Source organism: Equus asinus, chromosome 13 (genome assembly GCF_041296235.1).
Source record: "Equus asinus isolate D_3611 breed Donkey chromosome 13, EquAss-T2T_v2, whole genome shotgun sequence".
NCBI lineage: Eukaryota > Metazoa > Chordata > Mammalia > Perissodactyla > Equidae > Equus > Equus asinus.
This window is the reverse complement of record NC_091802.1, coordinates 61,905,461-61,920,420: the sequence shown is the minus strand read 5'-3', so window position 1 is coordinate 61,920,420 and position 14,960 is coordinate 61,905,461. Positions and strand designations below refer to the sequence as shown.

General features: G+C 45.3%; 1 protein-coding gene across 5 annotated transcripts in view; it reads right to left on the bottom strand.

Annotated features, from left to right (window-relative positions):
- The window catches only part of TBCD (tubulin folding cofactor D), a 194,283-nt gene that overhangs the window by 148,066 nt on the left and 31,257 nt on the right, over positions 1-14,960 (bottom strand). The gene's annotated exons all lie outside the window — the stretch shown is intronic.

Below are 14,960 nucleotides of genomic sequence, written 5' to 3'. Positions count from 1 at the left end.
TCCTCCTGTGGGGCCCGTCAGCACTGGTCACCTGGACCCACGGGACTGACGACCAAGGGGTCCTAGCATGAAGTCTCCAGTTCACTTGCCCTGTAACCAGTGACTACCTCCAAACTCGAAGACCTTGCAGGCCCTGAATTCTCAACTTGAAATCTTATCCTCTGCTTTCCAGTCTGGAAGACGAATGGGACAACTGACACAAGCCTCCAAGCCCCTTAAACAAAGAATCCCAGCGCTGAGCACTTTTAAAAGCAGCTAAAAAATTTCTCTTCCTTCAAAACTAGTATTTACCCAGCAAGGTGAGAACTGCCTCTGAAGGTATGTGGGCCCATCTGCTCTGGACCCCAGCCCCACACCAGGTCCTGACAGCCAGGGAGCGGCTCAGCAGAGGTGGAGGGGACTTCCCAAAAGCCCTGGCCCATGGTCTTTCACACAGAGACTAGAGGCCATCCGGCCCTGGCGTGAACAGCGCCGATGCTGAGGTAGGCTGGGGACATCACAGCACACAAGGCACCGTGCACTCTCCCAGAAAGGGGCCCCAGGGCTCCACTGCCTCTCCCAGCACCCGTCACGCAGCCCCGCCTTGGGAGCTCCCTTCTTGGGCCTGGACGTCTGGGAGATGCCCTGCAAAGCCCCCGGCAGAAGTCACGCTCTTCCACTCCTCCCTGTCCAAGCCCGAGACCCTGAGCGAGCCTCCAGTGAGGAAGCTCAGATACTTCCTTCACTCCACCACCTTTAGCGACCCCACACCACCGCCACCAAAGGAGCCACCCCACACTGTGCGAGGCACTCACAAACAGCAAGACAGGTCCTGCCCTCCACAGCCATGTGTGAAATGTCCCATATCACAACTTAGAAAGCCAGTCCGAAAACACCGACAATCTGTATCTTTGCAATTTGGGTGTATCACAATGGGAAGTCACCTGGATCCCGTAGCTTCTTCCTGGTGAATTTCTAAAGGAGTCAGGGAGATAGCTCGGTGGAAAGGAAGGAAGAGACTGTCCTGCAGCTGGATGGGTCGGGGCACAACATGAGCACCAAGGTGAAGCACCCCACAGCCCTCGGCACCCACTCACCCTCCTGCAGCTAGCGGCCATGAGAGCACACTCCACCCGAGCTAGAAGGGAGGAGTGGCCTGGCCATCAGCCTCCTGCCCACCAACTGCTATGATAAGCCCCATAGACAGGCACAAGGGACAGACACCTAACCTGATGGCCGCGGAAACAGTCTAGGACCAGGAGTAAGAAAAGAGTGGGCCACACCACGCGGCCCAGTTCCCGTCTGAGGGCAAGGCTCTCGCACCAGCCACTCTTCCCTTGGCTCTGCCACCGCAGCCCCATGGAAGCTGCAGACATCCACCTGGCAGCACACCTGGAGCCAGGCCAGGTTTTCAAACATGGACTCAGATGGTTCAGACCCTGACAACAAAGCTTACAGGACAGACACTTCTGACTTTAAAAAACCTACATGTCAAAGTTCACAAGAATAATCTGACAGTGACCTTTCCAGTTCTGAATTGCTATACATGCAAATCCCATGACAGAAAACCCCTGCCAAGGACAGAGGCTTCACTGAGGATACCACTTTCCCTCCAAGCAGGAGGCACAGGGCAACAGAGCTGAGCAGGGGGTGCCGGTGGCCCTTCCCTCAGGGCTGGCATGTCCCAGGTCACAGGAACAACATGCCCCTCAGAGACAACATGTGTGTCCAGGAACACTCTCCTCCCTGTGTTCTCAGGGCACAAGGCCATCCACACAGCCAGTGCCTCTTCACACAACTGGTTCCACACGAAAAATATCTGAAAACATTGTAAGTCCATAAGTTATAAAAACCATGAGGTTTCAATCAACTATTGAAAGTGATATTCAGTAATCGTACACTTAACAAAAACACAAATAAATGTCTTAGTATAAAAGTAATTGCTCGGGGCTGGCCCCGTGGCCGAGTGGTTAAGTTCGCGCGCTCCGCTGCAGGCGGCCCAGTGTTTCGTCGGTTCGAATCCTGGGTGCGGACATGGCACTGCTCGTCAGACCACGCTGAGGCAGCATCCCACATCCCACAACGAAGAATACACAACTATGTACCGGGGGGCTTTGGGGAGAAAAAGGAAAAAGTAAAAAAAATCTTAAAAAAAAAAAAAAAAAAAAGTAATTGCTAACACAAATTTTGCCAAATTTCCTAAGATCGTGAAACACTCAATTATACCAATAGCTGTTGATGACAGTGAGGAGAAAAAACCAGCCTGAAGATTTACTCTCAGCTACTGAAGCACCAGAACCACCGCTCAGCACTCTAATCTCTGCCCGCACCAACGCTCTGCACCCCGCTGCAGTCAACCAGAGAGGAGCCGAGCCAGGACGCGGGAGCCCGGCAGGCAGGCACAGTGGGCTAATCAGCAGAGATTCACATTTAAGCATTATTGAGCTCAAAGTGCGTAGCACACGTTTTCTTACAACGGTACTGAAATCAGAACCACCAACATATGGGGAATAATGATGTTTTCTTTTGTTTTAAAAAGAAGTCCTCAAAATGATTTGACGATTATGTGGAATACATGCTCAAGTATTTAGACGCAGTACAATGACTTAACTTAAAATAGTTCAACAACAAAAATATGTGTTTATTTTTATATATACACACGTGTGCACATACATATATATACACACATTTTATTCATATACACACACACGTGTGCACATACATATATACACACACATTTTATTCATATATACACACGTGTGCACATACATATATACACACACATTTTATTCATATATACACACGTGTGCACATACATATATACACACACATTTTATTCATATATACACACGTGTGCACATACATATATACACACACATTTTATTCATATATACACACACGTGTGCACATACATATATATACACACATTTTATTCATATATACACACGTGTGCACATACATATATACACACACATTTTATTCATATATACACACGTGTGCACATACATATATACACACACATTTTATTCATATATACACACACGTGTGCACATACATATATACACACATTTTATTCATATATACACACGTGTGCACATACATATATATACACACATTTTATTCATATATACACACGTGTGCACATACATATATACACACACATTTTATTCATATATACACACGTGTGCACATACATATATACACACACATTTTATTCATATATACACACACGTGTGCACATACATATATACACACATTTTATTCATATATACACACGTGTGCACATACATATATACACACACATTTTATTCATATATACACACGTGTGCACATACATATATACACACACATTTTATTCATATATATACACACGTGTGCACATACATATATACACACACACATTTTATTCATATATACACACGTGTGCACATACATATATACACACACATTTTATTCATATATACACACGTGTGCACATACATATATACACACACATTTTATTCATATATACACACGTGTGCACATACATATATACACACATTTTATTCATATATACACACGTGTGCACATACATATATACACACACATTTTATTCATATATACACACGTGTGCACATACATATATACACACATTTTATTCATATATACACACACGTGTGCACATGCATATATATACACACATTTTATTCATATATACACACGTGTGCACATACATATATACACACACATTTTATTCATATACACACACGTGTGCACATACATATATACACACATTTTATTCATATACACACACGTGTGCACATACATATATACACACACATTTTATTCATATATACACACGTGTGCACATACATATATACACACACATTTTATTCATATATACACACGTGTGCACATACATATATACACACACATTTTATTCATATATACACACGTGTGCACATACATATATACACACACATTTTATTCATATATACACACGTGTGCACATACATATATACACACACATTTTATTCATATATACACACGTGTGCACATACATATATACACACACATTTTATTCATATATACACACGTGTGCACATACATATATACACACACATTTTATTCATATATACACACGTGTGCACATACATATATACACACACATTTTATTCATATATACACACGTGTGCACATACATATATACACACACATTTTATTCATATATACACACGTGTGCACATACATATATATACACATTTTATTCATATATACACACGTGTGCACATACATATATACACACATTTTATTCATATATACACACGTGTGCACATACATATATACACACACATTTTATTCATATATACACACGTGTGCACATACATATATACACACACATTTTATTCATATATACACACGTGTGCACATACATATATACACACACATTTTATTCATATATACACACGTGTGCACATACATATATACACACACATTTTATTCATATATACACACGTGTGCACATACATATATATACACATTTTATTCATATATACACACGTGTGCACATACATATATACACACACATTTTATTCATATATACACACGTGTGCACATATATACACACACATTTTATTCATATATACACACGTGTGCACATACATATATACACACATTTTATTCATATATACACACGTGTGCACATACATATATACACACACATTTTATTCATATACACACACGTGTGCACATACATATATACACACACATTTTATTCATATACACACACGTGTGCACATACATATATACACACATTTTATTCATATATACACACACGTGTGCACATACATATATATACACACATTTTATTCATATATACACACGTGTGCACATACATATATACACACACATTTTATTCATATATACACACGTGTGCACATACATATATATACACACATTTTATTCATATATACACACACGTGTGCACATACATATATACACACACATTTTATTCATATACACACACGTGTGCACATACATATATACACACATTTTATTCATATATACACACACGTGTGCACATACATATATACACACACATTTTATTCATATATATACACACGTGTGCACATACATATATACACACACATTTTATTCATATACACACACGTGTGCACATACATATATACACACATTTTATTCATATATACACACACGTGTGCACATACATATATACACACACATTTTATTCATATATACACACGTGTGCACATACATATATACACACATTTTATTCATATATACACACGTGTGCACATACATATATACACACACATTTTATTCATATACACACACGTGTGCACATACATATATACACACATTTTATTCATATATACACACACGTGTGCACATACATATATACACACACATTTTATTCATATATACACACGTGTGCACATACATATATACACACATTTTATTCATATATACACACACGTGTGCACATACATATATACACACACATTTTATTCATATATACACACGTGTGCACATACATATATACACACATTTTATTCATATATACACACACGTGTGCACATACATATATACACACACATTTTATTCATATACACACACGTGTGCACATACATATATACACACATTTTATTCATATATACACACACGTGTGCACATACATATATACACACACATTTTATTCATATACACACACGTGTGCACATACATATATACACACACATTTTATTCATATATACACACACGTGTGCACATACATATATACACACATTTTATTCATATATACACACGTGTGCACATACATATATACACACACATTTTATTCATATATACACACGTGTGCACATACATATATACACACATTTTATTCATATATACACACACGTGTGCACATGCATATATATACACACATTTTATTCATATATACACACGTGTGCACATACATATATACACACACATTTTATTCATATATACACACGTGTGCACATACATATATACACACACATTTTATTCATATATACACACGTGTGCACATACATATATACACACACATTTTATTCATATATACACACGTGTGCACATACATATATACACACATTTTATTCATATATACACACACGTGTGCACATACATATATACACACACATTTTATTCATATACACACACGTGTGCACATACATATATACACACATTTTATTCATATATACACACACGTGTGCACATACATATATACACACACATTTTATTCATATACACACACGTGTGCACATACATATATACACACACATTTTATTCATATATACACACACGTGTGCACATACATATATACACACATTTTATTCATATATACACACGTGTGCACATACATATATACACACATTTTATTCATATACACACACGTGTGCACATACATATATACACACATTTTATTCATATATACACACGTGTGCACATACATATATACACACATTTTATTCATATACACACACGTGTGCACATACATATATACACACACATTTTATTCATATATACACACACGTGTGCACATACATATATACACACACATTTTATTCATATACACACACGTGTGCACATACATATATATACACACATTTTATTCATATATACACACACGTGTGCACATACATATATACACACATTTTATTCATATATACACACGTGTGCACATACATATACACACACATTTTATTCATATATACACACATGTGTGCACATACATATATACACATACACACATTTTATTTTTTATAAAAAAATCAGGAACACAGGGACTTCACAAGAGATCCTATAGAAATTAAAAGTGTAATACAGAAATTTTATAAACAACTTCATGACAACAAATTAGACAACTCAAAGGAAATAGACCCATTCCAAGAAAGACACAAATTACCAAAAAATGACCTAAGACGACACAGAAAATTTGGGGCCGGCCCAGTGGCATAGCGGTTAAGTTTGCACGTTTTGCTTCAGCAGCCCAGGGTTCACTGGTTTGGATCCAAGGCGCAGACCTACACATTGCCATCAAGCCATGCTGTGGCAGGCGTCCCACATATAAAGTAGAGGAAGATGGGCAGTGGATGTTAGCTCAGGGCCAGTCTTCCTCAGCAAAAAAAAAAAAAAAAAAAAGGAAAGAAAGAAAGAAAAGAAATATAAAATTTGAATAGACCTGTATCATGTAAAGAAATTTAATTAGTAATTTAGAATCTTCCCACAAGAAAACCCTAGGCTTACATGGCTTCACTAATGAATTCTAGCAAGTATTTAAGGAAAAAATAACAATATCCTACAAAAGCTTTAAGAAAACAGAGAAAAGAACACTTCCCAGCTTCACTGTATGAGGCCAGTGTTAGCCTGATAAAAAGCCAAAGACATCAGAAGAAAACCACAGACCAACATCCCTCATGAATGTGCACACAAAAACCCTTCACAAAGTATCAACAAGCTGAATCAAGGAACACGCTCAGCCAATGCTGCTCCACAACCAAAGGAGTTTACCCCCATTCGCATGGAATGTAAGTCTGGTTTAACATCCAAAACACAACTAATGTGATGTGCATATTAACAGAATAGAGGACAAAACACATACAATGACTTCAATAAAAGCAGGAAAAGCACCGGGCAAAATTCAACATGATGAAAGCTCTCAACCAACTCGGAACAAGAGGGAATTTCCTCAACATGATAAAGAGTACCCGTGAAAACCCACCGCTAGCATCACACTCAATATAAAAGACTGAATGCTTTCTCCTAAATCCAATAAGGACAAAACTCAACAAATTTTCAATGGAGCAGTGAGAAGACACTCCAGAGTAGAGCCTGGGGGGCTACAGGAGAAGGAGGAGCCGGCTGGCCCAGATGACCCTAGAGGGGCTCCAGAGTCAGCAGAAGCATGGAGTAGAACCTTCCAGAAGGGTAGAAGGGGGTCTCAGGCATAAACAGAACATATTAGAAGTAGACTATATTAAGGATTGATGAAGAAAAGAAAAAGATAAGCAAACTACAGGAAAATCAAAACTATACAAATTATGGTCCATACATGAAACAAACAACAATATGGCAGGATTTTGATCAACGGGAATGTCAGAAAGTAGAATCCAACTGACATTAGCACCAGGCACAAGACCCCTTTATAAGGACACTGGGACTGCAGAACAGAAAGTGAAACCCCCACAATGAGCAGCGTTATTCAGAATAACGTAAATGCTGTTGATTCTAAAAGTTACAAGCAATAACTCTAAAGACAAAGCAAAAGACTTTAGTAAGGATACAGAACAGAATGTAAATATTGTCCACTCAGATAACACACAAGTGAAGGCACAGCTGGCTGAGAGGGCCCAGCCCTGACGACGTCCCCTTACAGGGAGCAGGTGGGGTCTGGAGCACCCACGTGGAGGGCAAGGCAGAAGAAACAGAGGTCCGTCAGGTATCACAGCTACAACCGAGAGCTCCTGGAAAGAGCAGCGTCATCACCAATGCTGGGAGACGGCAGCAACGGAGTAAATGAGCCAAGCCAGCAACTTGAGAGAGGAAACCGTGAGTGAAGCCAGGCAAGGGGCGCACGTCACGTAGAGAGGGCAGCAGTCACCCTCAGAAGCCAGCGAGGTGTCTGAGAGGACGAGCTGCAGTGACAAGGGCAGGGCAAGGGACTAGCAATTTTTCAGTACAAACCGCCTGAATGGCTTGATCAGTCGATCTCTAACCAGGTGTGGAATAAAAATGTTTTTCATCCTCGATCTGCTGAATCTGCTGAGGGACCATCTGCACGTGTGGGACAGAGGAGCACTAGACCAACAGGGCACCAGAGGGCACCGGGCCTTCCCCGCCTGAGAGCCACGCAAACCACCACTGCACGCCTGCGTGACCAGGCAGGAGGGTCCCTTCTCTGAATCTGTTTCCTCAGTATACAAAACAGGGGCAATGACATCCTCTCTACTCCACTGAGCCACTTGGAGAATAAAACGCAAATGAACATAAAACACATTCATCAAGGAGATCAGAAATGTTTCCTACCAAGTAAATATAGATATATTCCTTTTGTCTGTCCAAAACTATTTTAAGAACTATTCCCTAGGGATAACTTAAATGACATACAAAATTAATTTACTCCACATAAATTCAAATGTGCCCAATTTGATATACTTCAGACAGAAATCATCCATTTATAGAACACTTACTGAGCAGAAACACTGGTCCCCTCTGTTCAGGGACTCAAGAGTCTGGGAGAGAGCCACCAAGCACCAAAACAGCCATGTGGATTCCGTGGGCTACGCAGCCTGACGGAAGTCCATACAAGGGGCAGTGAGACGCCTAGACACACCCAGGGCAAAGCAACTTCACAAAGAAGCTGTCCCTGCAGCCAGTTCTCCCTGAGAAATGCAGGCAATCAGTGAGAAGGCGGGACCCAAACGGGATGTACATACACAGCTGGGTCTGTGAGAGCATCAGACCTTCGGGGAGAAGCCAAGAGAGACAGCAGACAGGCAGCTCTGGGCCAGTTCAGAATGGGCGTCGGACTGAGGGTGACCGTCACCCACTCAGTCCAGGGGATCCCAGTTGATCCTGTTGCCCAGCTGAACTATGAAGAGAGCCTCCTTTTTCTCAAATAAGCAGTTTGGGTAAAATTACATGGTCACCCCATGTGGCAAGTCCTCTGACATGCCCCCCATCCAGAGCTGGGGTCCATGGGCCTATGCTCCCCTCCCCAGACCAGTGGGCTTCCGGCTGCTTCAACCAGCAGAGCCTGGTGGAGCGACGCTCTGACTGCTGAGCCCAGGCACATTCTGCGAGGCCTCCTGGCCACCTGCTGTCCCAACACTGCCCTGGGACACTCCCTCTGGGAACCCAGCTGCCTCAGTGGGAGAATCCAGCCACATGCGGAGATGCCACACAGGCACCACAGTCGACAGGATTGGCACTTCAAGCCATCCCACCATGTGGGCTTCTCAGCCAAGGCCCCCAGCATCTAGGGGCAGAGACAAGATATGTGCTGCTCCCTGGCTTCTCAGGACTCACAGAGCCACACGCAGGAACAATGGCTGCTGTCTGAGCCACAGACTTTGGGGTGGGTTTTGAGCCCCAGATAACAAACTCCCTACTGAGGAACCACGCGAGGGGCTGAAATTCACCCTGTGGGCAATGTGCTCCTGTCTAACCCTGGACAGCAGTAGCACGATGGGATTCCGCCCTGACAGACAGTCCAGGGGACACATGCAGGGAGAGGAACACTAAAAGATGAGGACTTTCCAGGAGGCTCCTGTAAAGTCCAGGTAAGCCGAGAACACCAACTAGGGCAGAAGGCCTACAGGGAACGGGAGGATGGACACAGTAGTCAGGACACAGGAATGACAGCACTCGGCACCGGTTAAAGGACTCTTTGGTCCCCTTCACTAACTAAGTAGTAAGAATTTAAAATACTTAATGCCAAAAATGTTCTCACATATGAGCATTGCTAATTTGCCAAACTCCTTATAAATCTAAATAAGAGAAAAGAATAAAGTAGTGACAAGTTTCCAGTGTCATTCCTCTGACAACTGGTGCTGACATGGCCCCACCACTGGGCCCGGGCAGACGTGACAGGCCTCCACCCGGAGACACCGGCTCAGGCCCTGGTGGTCCCCGCCCCCACCCAGAAGGGGCCAGCACCAAGGCCCAGTAGCCAGCCACTGTCTGGGCTAAGGGGGAACCGAACACCATCTTTTTATGGGCACAAGATGAGTTCTCTTGATCCCTGCACTTTTCCTGACCTTGAATCCCACAAGATAACCTAGGAGCTCCGTACATAGAAAGGGAAGTGTCATGGGAGTTACTGACTCTCCTGGAACGGACTCAGGAGAGCAAGAGGAGGAAAGGAAAGAACAAAAATCAGCGAAGACAAGGGCTTTGTTTTTGTTGGTCGTTTTTTTCCACATAAACATGGGGCCATCTTCACTGCCTTTCACTCCTGAGAGCATGTGGTCCAGTCAGCTGCACACGGAGGACAGAGAACTTCACCAATGGGAGCAAGTGGCCAGACAGAAACATTCTGGTCTTCTGATGGACTTGAGTACTCAGCCACAAAATGGGAGGTGCACCCCACTTTCATGGAAGCATAAAACACGGACCCACTGGAAACCACCAAAGTAATCATACCACTCAGAGAAAACAGCAGCACGCAGCTGAAGAGAAATGACCATCAGGCCTGTTTTTGTTGTTCCAGAAACTAGCACAGCGCAAGGTGCAAACAAAACGAGCCTCTCAGGAATCACTCTAAACCACCGCACCTCTCAATTGCTTACCCACCCAGGCTTGCTCTTCTGCAACGTGCAAAGCAGCTTCCCCTCCCCGGGGCATGTTCTCCAAGCCCATGACTCACAGGCTGTCAGCTGCTCAGGAGCAAGTCGGCCCGGCTGCCAAGCAGGAGATGCTGGTTTGAGGCTACCTGAAGGCACCACCAAGTCAAGGCCAAGAAAAGCAGCTCCACCCCAGGCCCCGGGAGAAAGGTCTCCCACACACCAGCTCTGTGCACTCATCAGTGCCCAGGAATTCTCCTGCAAGCTGGCAAGTGAGGCTCGTCCCGGCCTCTCAGGAAGACATGACATACACACACCGACAAGTAGACAGGATGGAGTTCAAGCAGAGTGAGCTCCCAGCTCCTGAGCCTTGTCCCAATGCTAGGGAGCGGTATCATGCCCCATCAAGAGTCATGCCACACACAAAGAGGACAAAATGTGTTCAGAAAGGACTCTCGGCACCAACAGAACCCATGCTCAGCTGGACGCATTCAGAGCTCGCCCGCGGCCCTCACCTGTGCCGCAGTGAGCCCCAGAGCCACACTTTTTGTGGAAGGCAGCACAGCCAAGGCAGCTCTGTGTCTTTCACATAACACCAAAGGCACCATACGGAGCAACTCTCACAGCGCACGCTCGAAGCTCCCCCTCCCAGGAGTTCAGAGGAAAAGAACCCTCCTACCACCACCTGACTGGAGCCAGTGCCTCTGCTGGCTTGCAAACACAAAGGTGAGGACAGCTAGCTCCCCGAGAAACAACAGGAAGCTGAGTCCAAGAATATAGAAGAACTGTCCTGAAGGTAGGCCCCTGCCGTGCTCCAGAAGTAGGCCCAGGACGGGGAGCCACACCTTCACAGGGGGCTGGCCGGCCAGGTCAGAAGCTCCCCTGGCCCCAGAGGAATCGGAGCATTTCTCCTCAAGAGCACGCCTGGTTCAGCTCCTCATCTTCCCTCAAGAGCACGCCTGGTTCAGCTCCTCGGGACTGCACAACTGCCGGGAAAAGAGGACTCTCCAAAGAGGAAAATTTAATTGTTGAAATTAAGTTTTCTATGGCTGGGATAAATGACTGATTAGAATCAGCTAGGACTCAGAACGAAAAAACTACAATTTCTGATAAAATAAATTGTGTCAAATAAATTATAAAGAATTTTAAGTAAACAAATATGTAAATAAAAATTAACATCATACACAAATGTTTAAGATTAGTGGTTACCAGAGGGGAAGAAGTGGGGGGAGGCAGAAAGGGGGTAAGGGGCACATGTGTATAGTGACCAATAAAAACTAGACTATTGGTGGTGAGCACAATGCAGTCTACACAAAGTGATAAATAATAATGTACACTTGCAATTCCACAATGTTCTCAACCAGTAAGACCTCAATAATAATAATAAAAATAACTTTCTCTAAAAAAAGTTTAAACGACCAAAATAATCACGTCTAGCTTTTACCTTCCCATAACGTGCTACACATTTACTCCATCTTACAGTGAAAGGTAAACGCAAACTGAAACCCCAGCCATAAACCCACGCCCCACCCCGTGAAGGGGACAGCCGCAAGCGCAGCTTCCGTACCCTCCCTCGTACGATGAGGCCACGTGGTGCACGCGGAGAGCCCAGAAGATGCCAGACGACAGTGACTTCCTGACTTCATCATTTCTGGCATAATTTCTATGTCGTTCAATCAATCTGCTCACAATAGAGTGTCTACTATCTTACTATTCGTCCAGCTCTTTTGAATGTTCTAAACGGCCCATGTGGTAACCATGAGCCCAACAGTAACTGCACTAAGATTCCCACTTAAACCACCACTCCCCAGATCCTCGTGCCTGGCTGCCTCTGTCAGGAGCTCTCAGGACTCAGGACATGGAGGAAGACGGGGTTCTGTTCCGGAGGGTACCCACCTCATGAGAGCCTTGTAAGACTCGTAACCTGGGAACCACACAAAGGTAAAACACTCAAGTGGCTTTCAATTACCCCCTTTTAAACACGGAAGATCTGAACGCCCCACCTTATGAGGGTCAGAATCAATCTGTAACAGCCACAACGACACTGTCATGCTGCAACCTCCATGACATGAAAAGAAAGCCCGCAGACAGGAAAGACTTGTAGGAAATGGGAAAACACGAGGACTGTCTTAGAGACACCCAAAATTAGGAGAACTCCAGTGCCTCCCAAATACGTCTTTGTTATTACCACTTACTTCAATTGCTAATAATTTCTGGATAAAGATAATCACTTCTGAATTAGTCAAGTACCAAAAAACACTGATTGCACATCTCCTATTTGCCTAACACAGTGACATATGAGATATAAAAAGACAATTTCTGCCACAGAAAACTGGACACAAATGAGCCGACATGAAATCTGTACAGTGCTCTGCCAGAGCAGAGTAGCCACAGGCTCAGAAGCAGCAGGAGAGGCTGGGGGACTCGGGACCCACAGCGGAACGTCCCAGGCAGAGCTGGCATTGGGATCGGCTCAGGAAGCGGCCTGGGCTTCTCCCCACGTGGGGAGGGGTGGCGCTCTGGCTCTGAGCCCAACAGGAGGAGGGGGCACCCCAGCCAAGAGGCCCACAGGAGGCCCCCTGCCCTCCGTGTGCAAGTGAGACACGAGGAAACACCAGGAGGCAGAGTGGGCACGCCTCGCCCAGGGACTAGATGGCACAGAGCCGAGCCCACTGAGGGGCTCCCACAGGGTGGGTGCCTGAGCAGTGCTGCCGAGCAGTGGAAACAAGTGCAGGACCAAGAACACCATCGAGGGAGCCGCCTGCCCTGGATCCACCAAGACAAGCCCATCTGACTGCACAGCCACCACTTCGACCCCTTCAGAGGATACTGCCCGGGTCCCAGCTCCGCCACTTCCAGCCTACACACCTCAGTGCTTGTCCCTTCCCTGGTGACACAGCGGCAGCATGCCGCCAGGACCTAGAGCACACACGAGGAAGTGTCAGCACAGAGCCCAGCACCCTGGAGTCCCAGGGCAGGAGACCACCACTGCTGTCCCTCCTTGGCCTGGCCCTGCCTAGCGCTTGGCACCGGCCGCAGGGAGACAGAGCACGACTGCCGCTGAAGGCCCCAGGGGGACCCTGCACAGACTGGGCCAGCTCCCATCTGCAGAGCACACTCTCAGGCAGAGAGCCGCACTCGAGGCCAAGGACCTCTGGGACAGGGGGGAGGACGGGCCACGGAGGGGGCAGCCAGGTGAGCACCAACCCAGGAGACATCTCAGAACCACCTCCCCTGGCGACAGGACTCGGGTGCCCAGCATCCTCGCTTGTTGCAAGGCCCTCACTACACAGGCTGAGGGGAAGGTGACAAGACAACAGACCCGACTCTAGACCTGCGGAAGAGGCACAACAGGCGCCCAGAACCAGGCCTCTAGAGCCAGGAGAGAAACCAGAATCTGAGCTCCAGGTGAACTGGGGGGAATGCCAGCCGCCCACAGACAGAGCCGGAGGGACACCCGCGTCAGAGGGAAGGGTGAGGGCGGCCTGGCACCAGGCACCTGAGAACGCAGCCCAAGGGCAGGCGGGGGCTGTGAGGCCCTCTGATGGCCTGCAATGAGGCCACAGGCCAGGCCCAACAAGAGGGACACCAGCCACGTGGCTCTGCACCAACCAGGCGCACAGCCCTCTGCGTCTGTCCTCTCATCTAGAGGCGAGGGGAGCCCTTGACCAGCAAGGC